The sequence below is a fragment of the Triticum urartu genome, chromosome 3 (assembly GCF_003073215.2).
Source record: "Triticum urartu cultivar G1812 chromosome 3, Tu2.1, whole genome shotgun sequence".
Classification (NCBI taxonomy): Eukaryota; Viridiplantae; Streptophyta; class Magnoliopsida; order Poales; family Poaceae; genus Triticum; species Triticum urartu.
In genome coordinates, this window is record NC_053024.1 from 610,047,783 (window position 1) to 610,062,863 (window position 15,081).

Genomic DNA, 15,081 nt, shown 5'->3' on the forward strand with positions numbered 1-15,081 from the left:
CAACGGCGGTCCCCGCCGTCGATCGGTCAATCATACTCAACCCGGAAGCCTTGGACATGGTCCACTCCACCCTTGCTTCCATCTTCAACGAGTGCGGCCAGACCACAGTTTGGCCCGCATCCCGCGCCTTTCTTGCTAGGACCGTCACAGAGGTCCGATTCTTCGCCGATGCCCTATAGGCGGATCTGGTTCCCCCCTTTTCTGCTTTCTTCAATGCTGTGCTCTCCCATTATTAGATCCACATGATGCACGTTGGGCCGGAGTCCATTACCCTTTTGGCCGTCTTTGCTGTCGTGTGCGAGGCGATGATAGGCATCCCTCCTTCTGTTGCCCTACTGCGCCACTTCTTTTCTTTGCGCCTAAGCGATCCCACTTAGTGCTCGGGGTGTGTAAGCTTCTTCGCCATGCCTAATACGGCTGCTTCAGGGATTGACTTCGGCTTTCCGCCTTCTCAGGCCAGGTTCAGAGAGCGGTGGCTATACGTGGATGTCGGGGTGCCTAGCCCGTTGCTCTCGCACCCGACCTTGCCTGCTGTTCCCAACCCAGGCTGGGGTCATGAACCGCTCGCGAGCCCCCGGCTCGCTTTCGTCTGGCGCCGCTTTGAAAGTTTGAGGGCGCACAATGTGACCGCGCCCAAGGTGGTGAGGGAGTTCCTTCTATGTCGCGTTGCTCCTCTCCAGCGCCACTCTCGCCGGATGTGGGACTTTGCGGGGCGTGGAGACCGCATGCAGCTTCAAGAGGAGGATTTGGCACCCGAAGTGCTGCGGACGGTGCTTCGGGTCTTGACTGGTGATCGTTCCCCAGGCAGCCTACGGAGCGGTGGCGTCCTCCTGTATCTTTGTTCCGGCAGGGCTGATTTCATGAAGCAAATGTCCAGCTTCAACGAGTGGGGGCTGCGCCCGGCTGGCCTCACTAGGCCACGCGAGAACCCAGTTGCCGTGGTTGTTCCCCCGGCCGCCCGCAGCGGTCCATCCTCAGGCGACAGGGCAGGGAGAGAGCCGACGGGAGCTGAGGTCGCTGATGTCGAGGTGGTGGCACCGCATGAAGACTCGGAAGCAACGTCTCCCGAGGCCCGCCCTGGGCGGCGGTTGATGCAGGGTTTTGGCCTTTGGCTCCTGAGGCCGGGGCTCCTGAGGCCGGGGCTCCCGAGCCCCCAGCCGTTCTTCGTGAGGCGACGCCCGACGGTGCCCCCAAAGCTGACTCCTCTGGCACCGACAATCCTAAGGCTTCTTCTGCGCCCCAGGCCGACCCCCGCCCCAAGCGCTTGGGTCGGTTTCGTGTAGACTTCAAGGCCCTTCGCAAGAGGAACGAGGCCTCAGGTGGCAGCGATCGCCCTTGCCGCTTGTTGAAGCGCAGGAAGTACTTTGCCATGGACGAGTAAGCCTTCTTCTTTCGCTGCTCATTCGCTCTATTATCCTTGTGGCTGATTGTGGCCCTTCAGGTCCCGCCTTGCTGAGTCCGCCGAGTCGACCCAGGAGCCAGCACCCGCAGCTTCGCCCCCTTTGCTGGCTCCGGGTCCGCCGAGCTCAGGTGGCGCCCTCGCCGCTGGACCGGTTGGTGGAGTGATCTGCTCCATAGGGCGCCTCGAGCTTGCTCGCCCGATGCCCTTTCTTCGCGAGTCTTCTTGGGGCGCGTCAGGCTTGCCCTGTGCCCCTTCTCTAGTCGTAGAAGGCGAATGGCTGAGGTTTGTCCTTGGTTCATCCTCCGTGGGTGGATCGACGCCGGGCCGGACTCTCAAGGTGGTCCATCCGGCGACAGCTGGGGCGGCAGCCCCCTGCCCCACGCCTAGAGGGGGCTTACCGCCTCGGGGCCCTCTGCATGCTCCAGCGAAAGAGGGTGATGTTGAAGATGTGCTCAAGTGCGCTCGGGAGCGTCGTGCCCTTCGTGAAGAGTTTCTCCAGGGGCGGCGGACGCGGTGAACCGGGTCGGAGTAGAGCTTGCTGCCGAGGATGCGCGCCTCGAGGCTGAAGGCCTGCGCCTTGCTGAGGAGAGGCGCAAGGTGAAGGTTGCCATTGCCCTCACATGTCATCAACGTGACCTCGACAACGCGAAGGCCGAAGTGTCGCTTGCGGCTTCGCAGGAGGCCTGCTCCCGGGCCGTCAATGAGGCTCGGGAGGCAGACCAATGATGCAAGGATGCGGAGGAGCGCGTATGGGAGCTCCAAGCCCGAAGCAACTCCCTGGAGCAGCAAATAGAGCTGCGCCACGCGGCCCTTGGGTTGATGCAGGAGGCCGCCGTCGACCGGGCAGAGCTCCAGAGGCGCGAGGAGGCGCTGACGCTCAAGGCCACCGAGCGCAGCCTTGACCTGGAGCGGTTGGAGATGAGGGAGCGCCTGGCGGCCCAGGCGGAGGACGATGTTGCGGCGCGCGAAGCCCGGGTCCAGGAAGAGGTCGACCGCCGTGTGGCGGGAGCTCGCTCGGCCCTCGAGCGCGAATACGAGGCGAGGTTGATGCTGATCAGGGCCGAGGCTGAGGGCAGGACAGCGTCCATCAAGGCCAAGTTGGTTGAAAAGAGACGCGGCGTGCGGATTCCTCCACCGCCGCCCTCAGTGCGGCACAGGCGGAGCTGTCCTCTTCCCAGGCTAAGCTTCTTATTCTACGACGGAGGGTCGATGACGCCGAGGCCATCGCGCGGCAGAGCGAGGATGAGATCCGTCGGCGGAGGGTTCTGGAGCGCGAGCATGCTCCCATGCTTCAGACGCTCAGGGAGAGTGCCAACTCAGCCTTAGGAGAGATTTGTGAGGATGCCGCTAAGGAGCCGCATGAGGCTAGCTACGCTGGCAATCTTCAGTTCTTCACTGACGTGGTGATGCTTCTGGAGGATCGTTCCGAGAGAGCCCACGGGCTTGTTGAGGAGAGGAGCCTAGCCCTGCTCAGGCGCGTCTTCTCCCGTGTCTTCAGCCATTTGCAGGAGATGGACCCCCACTTCGACTTTGATGCTGCAATCGCGCCTGTGCCCATAGCTGTCCGGGGCGACCTGGCGTAGTGGGTGGAGAACAACGTGGACGCCCTCGTCAGGGCCTTCGCGTCTGATGACGATGGTGTGGTCGTGGGTGCTGACGAAGGCGGCGTTGTAGATGAGCCTGGTGCTGACGGAAACGCAGGTGGTGGGGGCGACGACGTCAGTCATGCGAGTGGCGCTTCCGAGGATCCCCGGGAAGATGCGGTGAGCGATATGTCCGACTGACCATATGTCTCCACAGTTTATCCTGCATGAAGAAGACTCGGGCTTGGCCCTGAAGAGTGTAAGAGCATTTTTGGGAGCGGAGGCCCCTCATGTAAAGATAAACACTATAACCCGACAACAGGCCTTGCTGTCTTCCTGCTCTATAGCTTGGCTACACTCATGCCCTTAGCGGAGGTAGGGGCCGAGTAGGATTAGGCCCTTCGCTCGTCTCCTTACCGCACTACAACCAAGTTCTGTCCCAAAGTAAGGTTTTTGGACACGGGACGGAGGGAGCAAGACGGTATGAGAGTGAGTGAAGTCTCGTACGTTCAAGTCTCATACGGAGGCACATAGTGGGGACAAAAGACTTATCTGATGTCACAGCCCTTGGCAACCTTGGCTTGCTGTGATCGGATCCTTAGACCTGCAGCCCCAGGCAACCTTGGCTTGTCGGGGTCGGGGTGTCGGCCTGTTCTCTTTCTTCCAAACAGCTCAGTGGAAGTGTCCACGCACCCTGCGAACCAAAAAGGACGGGAAGGAACAGAAAGACGCATACTCGACCTCTATGCTAAGGGTTAGTCGCCGCAAGGCACCATCAACCCAAACAAAGAGAGAGAATCAACCTAGCATGCATGCTAAAACTTAGGGCACTAGCGCTTCATTTTTTATGCTCAGGGTCTGCGCCTGGCTTTGTACAAAGGGTTACATGCCTTGTCCGTAAGGCTTGTACAAAAGGTGGTTTGCCGGGGGGCCCGGCAACCGCGCCATATGGGTAAAACTTGCGAAGAAGTTCGATGTTCCAGGAGTTGCTCACTGGAATACCATCTTCGGTCTTCTTGTAGACTGCGCCGAGCCTGGTGACTCGTATTACCCGATAAGGGCCTTCCCACTTTGGCATCAACTTGTTGGGATTATTGGCCGACTAAACATGCCTAAGAACAAGGTCGCCTTCCTCAATGCTTCGGGCACGAACCTTGCGGTTATGATAGCGGCGCAAGGCTTGCTGGTAGCATGCAGCTCGCACAGCCGCGCGAATACGATCTTCCTCAAGGAGCATCGCATCATCTTGCCGCAACTGCTCTTGCTGAAGCTCATCATAAGCGAGAACTCGAGGTGACCCGTGCATGAGTTCCATGGGGAGAACTGCTTCTGCCCCGTAAACGAGGGAGAAAGGGGTCTGGCCGGTGGCTCGACTTGGTGTCGTTCTGATTGACCAAAGAACCGTTGGCAATTCATCAACCCAGCACCATCTGCACTTGTGTAGCCTGTCAAAAGTTCTTGTCCGGAGGCCTCGCAACACTTTAGCATTTGCCCTCTCAGCCTGGCCGTTGCTTCGTGGGTTGCAACAGAAGCAAAATAGACCTTGCTACCGAGGTCCTGGGTGTACTGCATGAAGGTGCGGCTCGTGAACTACGTGCCATTATCGGTGATGACCCTATTTGGCACACCAAAACGGCAGACTAGTCCTTCGAAGAACTTGACGGCCGACTGTGTTTTCACCTTTCTCACTGTCTCCACCTCCGGCCACTTTGTGAACTTGTCGATTGCGATGTACAAGTACTCAAAGCCCCCGACAACACGGGGAAAGGGGCCCAGTATGTCGAGCCCCCAGACCGAGAATGGCCAGGAAAGAGGGATTGTCTGGAGGGCTTGAGCTGGTTGATAACGCTTCTTTGAATGGAACTGGCACACTTCACACTTGGTTACTAAGGCCGTTGCATCCTGGAGGGCGGTGGGCCAGAAGAAAACTTGCCGGAACGCCTTGCCAGCAAGGGCTCTTGACCCTATGTGGGAGCCACATATGCCTTCGTGGATCTCTGCCAACAGCTCCAGTCCTTCCTCTCGGGGAATGCACTTCAATTTCACACCGTTCGGCCTTTTTCTGTACAGAACATCATCGACGAACTAATACATGGCAGATCGATGGGCTACTTTCTCCGCTTCTTCTTGCTCCTCGGGAAGTTCCCCTGTTTGGAGGAACCGAACGGTATGATGTGCCCATGCCAGAGCCTGAGGCTCGTCAACAAGTGTTAAAGGCGTTTCCTCTGCCATGGGAGCGGCTGTCTCTAGGGCCAGGGCTTGACGCCCTGCCGGAGTCTGTTGCCCCATGGCAGGCCCAGTGTCCATGGCAATGTCTTTGCTGACGGCTCCTGGGAGCTCAGCGGGAAAGTACTTGCCGGGGCCTGATTTCCTTCACTTATTCTGCCCTGTCGATGGTTCAACAGATGGTTGAGTTAATCGAAGCACAAAAGTACCTGGTTCCACAGGCAATTTGAAGGCAGCCCGTTTCGACAAGTAGTCGGCGATGCCGTTCTCCACTTGGGGAACATGCTCCGCTTGTATACCGTCAAAACGCTCTTCTACCTTCCTCACTTCATCTACGTAGGCCTCCATCAATGGGCTTTGATAATCTTTGTTAAAGCTCAAGACTCTTCATTTTACATTTTAGTGATCCAAGATCACATTGAGTCCATAGGAAAAGCCAATACTATCATGGAGGGATGAGGTGTTGCTTAATGAGCCTCTTGCTTCAAGTGCTTAATGATATGCTCCAAAACCCTTAGCTACTTTCCCACTTCCACATATGACCTAAACCCAAGCCAAACTCGGACCTACCGATTATTTCTATCCGGCGCCACCGAGTTTCACTTGTCATAGCCATTGCCAAACCCTAGCAAATCGGTTCTACCTATAGGGATCTCGGTCTCACCGAGATGGGATTGCAATTTCTCTGTTTCCTTTTCGTAACTTTTTGGTCTCACCGAAAGAGCGGATCGGTCCCACCGAGATTGCAATGTAAACTCACTGTTTCCTTTTCGTAACATTTCGGTCTCACCGAGAAGAGCGAATCGGTCCCACCGAGTTTTCCTGACCAACCCTCTGGTTAGCTTATTACCAAATCGGTCTCACCGAGTTTATGTAATCGGTCTCACCGAGATTACGTTATGCCCTAACCCTAACCATATCGGTCCTACCGAGTTGCATGTCAGTCCCACCGAAAATCTCTAACGGTCACTAGGTTTACTATTTCGGTCCGTCCGAGTTTGTTGATTCGGTCCCACCGAGATTGGTAAATTGTGTGTAACGGTTAGATTTTGTGTGGAGGCTATATATACCCCTCCACCTCCTCTTCACTCGTGGAGAGAGCCATCAGAACACATCTACACTTCCAACTCATATGTTCTGAGAGAGAACCACCTACTCATGTGTTGAGGCCAAGATATTCCATTCCTACCACATGAATCTTGATCTCTAGCCTTCCCCAAGTTGCTTTCCACTCAAATCTTCTTTCCACCAAATCCAAATCCTGTGAGAGAGAATTGAGTGTTGGGGAGACTATCATTTGAAGCACAAGAGCAAGGAGTTCATCATCAACACACCATTTGTTACTTCTTGGAGAGTGGTGTCTCCTAGATTGGCTAGGTGTCACTTGGGAGCCTCCGACAAGATTCTGGAGTTGAACCAAGGAGTTTGTAAGGGCAAGGAGATCGCCTACTTCGTGAAGATCTACCGCTAGTGAGGCAAGTCCTTCGTGGGCGATGGCCATGGTGGGATAGACAAGGTTGCTTCTTCGTGGACCCTTCGTGGGTGGAGCCCTCCGTGGACTCGTGCAACCGTTACCCTTCGTGGGTTGAAGTCTCCATCAACGTGGATGTAGGATAGCACCACCTATCCGAACCATGGGAAAAACATCCGTGTCTCCAATTGCGTTTGAATTCTCCAAACCCTTCCCTTTACATTCTTGCAAGTTGCATGCTTTACTTTCCGCTGCCTATATACTCTTTGCATGCTTGCTTGATATGTATTGTGAATGTTGAAATTGTGCCTAAACTCCACTTAAACCGAAAAAGCTTAAAAACTGCAACTTTAGCATTAAGTGTCTATTCACCCCCCCCCTCTAGACACATCTACTTCAAGGTCCTATAGCATGCCATTTTCCATTAGTTTGAAATAGAGAACGAGCCCCACCGTCAGGTTGTGGATACGAGCGAAGGTCTTCCATCCGCGACGAAGATACATTACGTGGGGGCGGGGAAATCGACATCAACCCACGTGCCGCCATTCCCGTAGCCCCTCATATGCAATCTCAGAGTCTGTGGCGGGTCGAGCTCCATCTCCCGAGCGAATGGGGTAGGGAGGGTAAGACGACGACGCGCTGGCCGGTGCAGCCTGATGAAGAACTTGCGGGGCTAGTCCCCGATGTGGCCCTCCATTGGTGGAGGGACCGTTGGCGGAGGCGAGGCCGGTGCGCCGCCCTACCCTACTCAGCCCCTACCTCCGCCGCCACAAGCTCTTGGGAAGGAGGGGCGCGCTGTCGAGCGGAGACCCTCGTCGCCACCGTCGAAGCACCGGCGCGCCCTCTCGCCATAGCAGAAGAAAGAGAGAAGCCAAGGTGGAAGGAGGCAGATGGTGAAAGATTAAGGGGTGCCATCCCCCCTTCCCTTTCTTACAAAGGGGCGGGGTCGGGGCTCGGCCGCCCCACTCAACCAATCCGGCCATCGGGAGCGCAGGGAATCGAGACCGACCTGCTGCTCCAATCAGCAGCGGCCCGGTTTCCCGCCTCGTCATTCAAGACCCACACCCGCCGCCTACCATCTTCAAAGCATGGGGGACACGTGGCTAGCAAACCGAAATCGAGGGGACGAGTGAGGCGACCATTTCCACCCCGTGATGATAGGGCACGGGTGTCTCGAAGGCCACGACCCGAGTCCACTCGATAAATGAGTCGCGCCCCCTGCGTCTTCCTCTTTTTATGGGGAAGACGTGAGCCGCCTCTTTACCGCGGTGTGATGCATGAGGGCAACAGCTGGCCCACGCACGACCCCCACGTCACGCACAACCCCCATGCCGCGCGTTCAATGCAGTTCATGGGCAAGTGCGACGGGCGAGGAAGTTACAACAGTAAAACTCGACCTTGCATGCCCGTGCACCGTTTTGGGCCTAGCCCAACAACGCGTCGCGCTTATGTATGGCCCAGGCCATGGGGCTCCTGTCGGTGCACAAAAGTAGGGGCTCTCTTTTGTACCCCTTTACTTGTGCGCAGACAGTAAGAGCCGCGCCTACGGCCATACCTAGCGGGGCAGAGGAAGCAGAAGCACAATACCAGAGCAGCGCTCTAGCCAGGAGCACGAGACAACCAAAACAACGCCAAGACTAGAGACACAAAGAGCAAGAGGGCGAGGTGGACTCCCCTGGCAAGAGCCTTGCCGGAGCGGCCTCCGCAGCCCTGGCAAGAGCCTTGCCGGGGCAACTTGCCCAATGCCAACAGAGCGCGCCACCCTTGAGCCCAAGGGTTCCAACACCATCATCCACATTGGAACCAAGGCTCGGGTGGCACCTCCATGGTGGCATGCAGATCTTCGAGAAGATCATAGGCACACAAGATCGGATGAGGACCAGAAGGCGACGATCCTTGGCAAGATCCTTGCTGAGGATATCCACGAGACCCCCGGCAAGATTCTTGCCGGGGACGACCGTGATGCCCCAGCAAGACCCTTGCCGAGGACACCTGCGGGGCTACAGCCAGGCCCACGTCTGCCAAGACCCTACCGCCGTTCCCATACAGCTGCCAGCCCAACTAGCTGGGCATGCACCTGAGTGGCGATGCGCGGCCTCCAGGCCAACTCAGCAAGCACCTACGTGGTGGCATGCAAATTTTCGTGAAGACACTACCACCATGCCATCTCAGCAGCCTGCCAGCTTACGCGGTGCTGCATGCCTCATCAGCTCGGACATGCGTCGGAGTGAGGCGGAACGGTGACGGATGGGACAGGCCTCGTTACAGTCCCCAATAAAGCAATGAGACACCCAAGAGGCGCATTTAATGAACCTTGTCCCATAATGACAGGCGATAAGCTTGTACACTATTTACCTTTTCACCTCCTGTGTGCCACTGTGGCGACCCCTTTTTGATTATAAAAGGAGGCCCGAGGCGTACTGGAGAAGGATTCGGATCTTTTGGACTACGCACACACCGCAGCTAGTTCGAAAGCTCAAGAACACTCAAATATACACCAAAGCAGGACTAGGGTATTACGCATCCTTGCAGCCCGAACCTGGGTAAACGATCCTTGTGCTGGCTACTAGACCCGCTCTTTGCACAGCTCTGCGCCCGCCAACCGTAGAAGGGGTCCCGTGATCCCATCGGTATCGTTCCCATCGACACTCACTGACTCCTCAGACGAAGTCGAGGCCTACTCAGTTCCGCCAAAGAGGTTGTACACTCATCGCACCACACCTTCTCCTTAACTCGACCTCCCGGCACCGACGATGCTCCATCCTGCACCCCCATGGCATGACTACCTCAAAGCTGGCACCGCAGATGACATCTCCACGGCAGCTCTCCCCCTGTGCGAGGCCCCTTCAGCGGCGGCAGCCATACCAGCCGGATCTTCTGCTGTTGCTCTGGCTCTCGCTCACTCGCTCGCACTGCTCTTGCTGCTACGGCTCTCGCTTGCTCCCGCTGCTGCTATTGCACCGGCTCTCGCTCGCTCATGTTGCTGCTCCATTTCTCACTCGGTCGTGCTGCTACTCTGCTCTCCCCCTCGCTCATGCTGCTGCTCTGCTCTTGCTCTTGCTCGCACTGCTGATGCTGGTACACGGACTGCTGAAGCTACATGAGTTGCTGCTCTGGCTCTAGTTTGCGCTGCTCCTCCATGCGCTGCTGCTCCGGCTACTATCTGCTACTGTGTACCCCGTCGATTGCCTGCTGACTTAGATCGTTGTTTCTCTACTACTAGTGCTCGAGCAACCTAAACTACATGTGAAGTGCCTCTCTGCTACCAGTGCATTCAGTTTCGACTGTAACATTCAGATTCAATAGTAAATTTCAGTTTCGGCAGTTAAGCTCAGGTCAACAGTTTTTACCTCATCTGTTGTAGTTAGGTGTTTTTTGGTGATGTAAATTTTACATCTATCACTTTTTTGGTAATGTATTTTACATCATCTATTGGATATGCTATTACAATCACACTTCAGATTAACAATGTCGGTCTTGTACTGCTTTAGCCTCGACATCTTACGGCTCGCAGAGTTGCTCCAACGACGGAACCATCCATCACAACAGAGCAGTGCTCTGGACGCCGCCTACAGATTCCTCAGATCTTCCTCCACACCTCCGATAGCCACCTCTCCCACAACTTCTTCAGCGGCCAACCCAATGATGCTGAGGTCGACACGGCTACGGCAAAGAGGTTGTACACTTATCGCATCATTTATTTACTCCACATTCATGTCGATCCATTAGGGCTATTTTGGTTCAAAGGAAAAACATACCAATAGGAAATTTTCCTATGGCACTCTACTATTCAATTATTCATGCATTTTGTTGAAAGGAATGGAGCAAAACATCCACCTAGACCTACTCTTCAAAATCATGTGCATGAAAACAAGACCAAGTGCATTAGTGGCGGAATAACATTCTAACTATACATGCTTTCATATGGTTTCACTTTAATTTGGCCATGTTTCTTTGCATTCCTCTGTTGTTCCAATTCCTGTGAACCAAACAACCAAGTTGACAAAAATCCTATGTTTACAAATGCTCTGTTTCCCGCGTGCATTCTTATCCTATTCCGGTGTTTTCCCTATCCCTGCATTTTTAGAATCTTGCAAGCCAAAGGAGCCCTTACAGAATTACTTTAGTTACAAGTAGGTGTCGAAGAACACTTTGTGTGGTTTGTCCTGCTCCTGCTGCAATGTCGTTCACCTCCTGAGTTGCTACATCGACAGAAACATCCACCAAACCAGACATCGCGACTCCTGACCATCTTTCGCCGCCTCAGATCTCCTTCCCTGCCGCCAGCACCCACCGCAACTTCATCAACATCATCGACTCAGCAGATGAACTTAAGGAGTACATGGTGATGACCCACAAGTGTAGGGGATCTATCGTAGCCTTTTCGATAAGTAAGAGTGTCGAACCCAACGTGGAGCAGAAGGAAATGATAAGCGGTTTTCAACAAGGTATTCTCCGCAAGCACTGAAATTATCGGTAACAGATAGTTCTGTGATAAGGTAATTTGTAATGAATAACAACAACTAAAAGTAAATAAGGTGCAGCAAGATGGCCCAATCCTTTTTGTAGCAAAGGACAAGCCTGGACAAACTCTTATATAAAGGAAAGCGCTCCCAAGGACACATGGGAATTATCGTCAAGCTAGTTTTCATCATGCTCATATGATTCACATTCAGTACTTTGATAATTTGATATGTTGGTGGACGGTGCTTGGGTACCGTCCTTCCTTGGACAAGCATCCCACTTATGATTAACCCCTATTGCAAGCATCCGCAACTACAACAGAAGTATTAAGGTAAACCTAACCATAGCATGAAACATATGGATCCAAATCAGCCCCTTACGAAGCAACGCATAAACTAGGGTTTAAGCTTCTGTCACTCTAGCAACCCATCATCTACTTATTACTTCCCAATGCCTTCACCTAGGCCCAAACAATGGTGAAGTGTCATGTAGTCGACGTTCACATGATACCACTAGAGGAAAGACAAGATACATCTCATCAAAATATCGAACGAATGCCAAATTCACATGACTACTTATAGCAAGACTTCTCCCATGTCCTCAGGAACGAACGTAACTACTCACAAATCATATGCATGTTCATAATCAGAGGGGTATTAATATGCATAATGGATCTGAACATATGATCTTCCACCAAGTAAACCAACTAGCATCAACTACAAGGAGTAATCAACACTACTAGCAACCCACAGGTACCAATCTGAGGTTTGGATAAGAAGATTGGATACAAGAGATGAACTAAGGTTTGAGATGAGATGGTGCTAGTGAAGATGTTGATGATGATTGACCCCCTCCCGATGAGTGGGTCATTGGTGATGACGATGGTGATGATTTTCCCCCTCCCGGAGGGAAGTTTCCCTGGCAGAACAGCTCCACCGGAGCCCTAGATTGGTTCCGCCAAGGTTCCGCCTCATGGCGGCAGAGTTTCGTGATGTGAGCTAGCTTATGATTTTTTCCTCCACAAAAGACCTCATATAGCCAAAGATGGGCACCAAAGGGCTGCCAGGGGGGCCACGAGGCAGGGGGCGCGCCAGGGGGGGTAGGGCGCGCCCGCCACCCTCGTGGACGGTGGGTGGCCCCCCTCTGGTACTTTCTTCGCCCAATATTTTTTATATATTCTGAAAATAATTCCCGTGGAGTTTCAGGACTTTTGGAGATGTGCAGAATAGGTCTCTAATATTTTCTCCTTTTCCGGCCTAGAATTCCAGCTGCCGGCATTCCCCCTCTTCAAGTAAACCTTGTAAAATAAGAGAGAATAGGCATAAGTATTGTGATATAATGCGTAATAACAGCCCATAATGCAATAAATATTGATATAAAATCATGATGCAAAATGGACGTATCAACTCCCCCAAGCTTAGACCTCGCTTGTCCTCAAGTGAAAGCCGATATCGAAAAATATGACCACATGTTTAGAGATAGAGGTGTCGATAAAAATAAAATACGGACATGAGGGCATCATGATCATTCTTAGAACAACAACATATACATATATTGTCATATGATTTCTTATGCTAAAGTAACAATTCAATCACAACTTCAAGTATGAATCATAAACTTCATTGAAAACTAACAAACTATAATCTCAGTCATTAAGCAATTGCAATTTATCATAACATCGGAAAGAGTCAATATAAGAGCTTTTCAGCAAGTCCACATACTCAACTATCATTTAGTTTTCACAATTGCTAGCACTCACGCAATATTTATGGGTATGAAGTTTTAGCCGGACACAGAGAAAAATAGGGGCTTATAGTTTTGCCTCCCAACTTTTTACCTCAAGGGTAATGTCAACAATAATAGTTCATGAGAAATCACATCCAATTAGCTATATATATATATATATCTGGATCTTTTCAACACATTGTGCTGGCAAAAGGATAAAATGTAAAAAGGAAAGGTGAAGATCACCATGACTCTTATATGAAGTATAAGACAAGAATAATAGATAGGCCCTTCGCAGAGGGAAGCAGAGGTTGTCATGTGCTTTTATGGTTGGATGCACGAAGTCTTAATGCAAAAGAACGTCACTTTATATTGCCACTTGTGATATGGACCTTTATTATGCAGTATGTCGCTTTTATTTCATCCACATCACAAGATCGTATAAAGATTATTTTCTCCACACTAATAAATCACACATATTTAGAGAGCAATTTTTATTGCTTGCAATGATGACAACTTACTTGAAGGATCTTCCTCAATCCATAGGTAGATATGGTGGACTTTCATGGCAAAACTGGGGTTAAGGATATTTGGAAGCACAAGTAGTATCTCTTTTTTGTGCAAAGAATTTGGCTAGCATTAGAGGGAAAGGCAAGCTCAACATGTTGGATGATCCATGACAATATAATTTATTTCAGATGTAAGAAAGCATAACCCATCACGTTGTCTTCCTTGTCCAACATCAACTCTTTAGCATGTCATATTTTAATGAGTGCTCACAATCATAAAAGATGTCCAAGATAGTATATTTATATGTGAAAACCTCTCTTTCTTTATTACTTCCTATTAATTAAAATGATGGCTAAAACTATGCTTGTCAACTCTCAACATTTTTTATTCATCATAGTCTTTATATGTGAAGTCATTACTCTCCATAAGATCCATATGATCTATTTATTTATTTTTATTCTTTCTATTTTATTTTATTCCCTCAAGATCATAGTAAGATAATCAAGCCCTTGACTCAACACTAATCTTTATTATATATATATCTCATGGACTCGATTACATAGAAGGATCATAAAGCAAAACTCAAAACTAGATCATACTAATAATTTATTCTACTAGATCAAGATATTACCAAAAGGATCGAACTTATACAAACGGTAAAGATAAAAGTGTGATGGTGATACGATACCGGGGCACTCCCCCAAGATTGGAAGTTGCCAAGGGGAGTGCCCATACCCATGTGTTTATGTCTCCTTCTTCGGGGGTGGTGATATGATATTCTTAGCGATATGCCCCACAGGATACGATTTTCTTCCTCGAGCTTATAGACTTGCTGCTTGAGGTCCATTATTTCCTTACGGAGCTTGCTCGTGATGCCTAAAGCTCCTTTCACCCAAGGATGTTGCATAGCTCCGGGAGAACAAGAAACACTCTTTTTCAGCATAGCTGTTTGCTCTTGGCCCCAGTGTCGGATGAGACACCCGACTCTCCCCGACTGACTCTTGAGAAGACATCTTGCTCTATATCTGCAGCAGAAACAACTCGAAACAAAGATAGAGGATATTTGCGTGATACGGTGGTCAAAACCTTCGGGAGATTATATAATGAATTTTTACGGACCAAAAGAAGTATCGTGCAAGAAAACAGAGTCCAGAGGGCACACGAGGTGCCCACGAGGCAGTGGGCGCGCCCAGGGGCGTAGGGCGCACCCTCCACCCTCATGAAAGCCTCGTGTCCTTTCCGGACTACTTCTTATTTTCCTATTTTCTTAAATATTCCACAACGGAGAGAAATTGTCATTAGAACTGTTTTGGAATCGGTTTACTTACCGTACCACGTACCTATACCTTTTCAGAGTCTGAAACATTCTGGAAAGTGTCCCTTATGTATTCCTCCGGGGTTACGGTTTCAATAACATTGGTTTCAACATTTATGGTATTACCTGAGATATAATGTTCGATTCTTTGAACGTTAACCACCCTCAGATTTGTGCCTTCAAAGTTGTTGATTTTTATGGCACCAGAACGGTAGACCTCCTCGATGACGCAAGGAGGTTCCCATTTAGAGAGAAGTTTGCCTGCAAAAAATCTTAAATGAGAGTTGTAGTATAATAATACATAAAAACCTACATTAAACTCACGCTTTTGTATCCTTTTATCATGCCATCTTTTAACTTTTTCTTTAAACAGTTTGGCATTCTC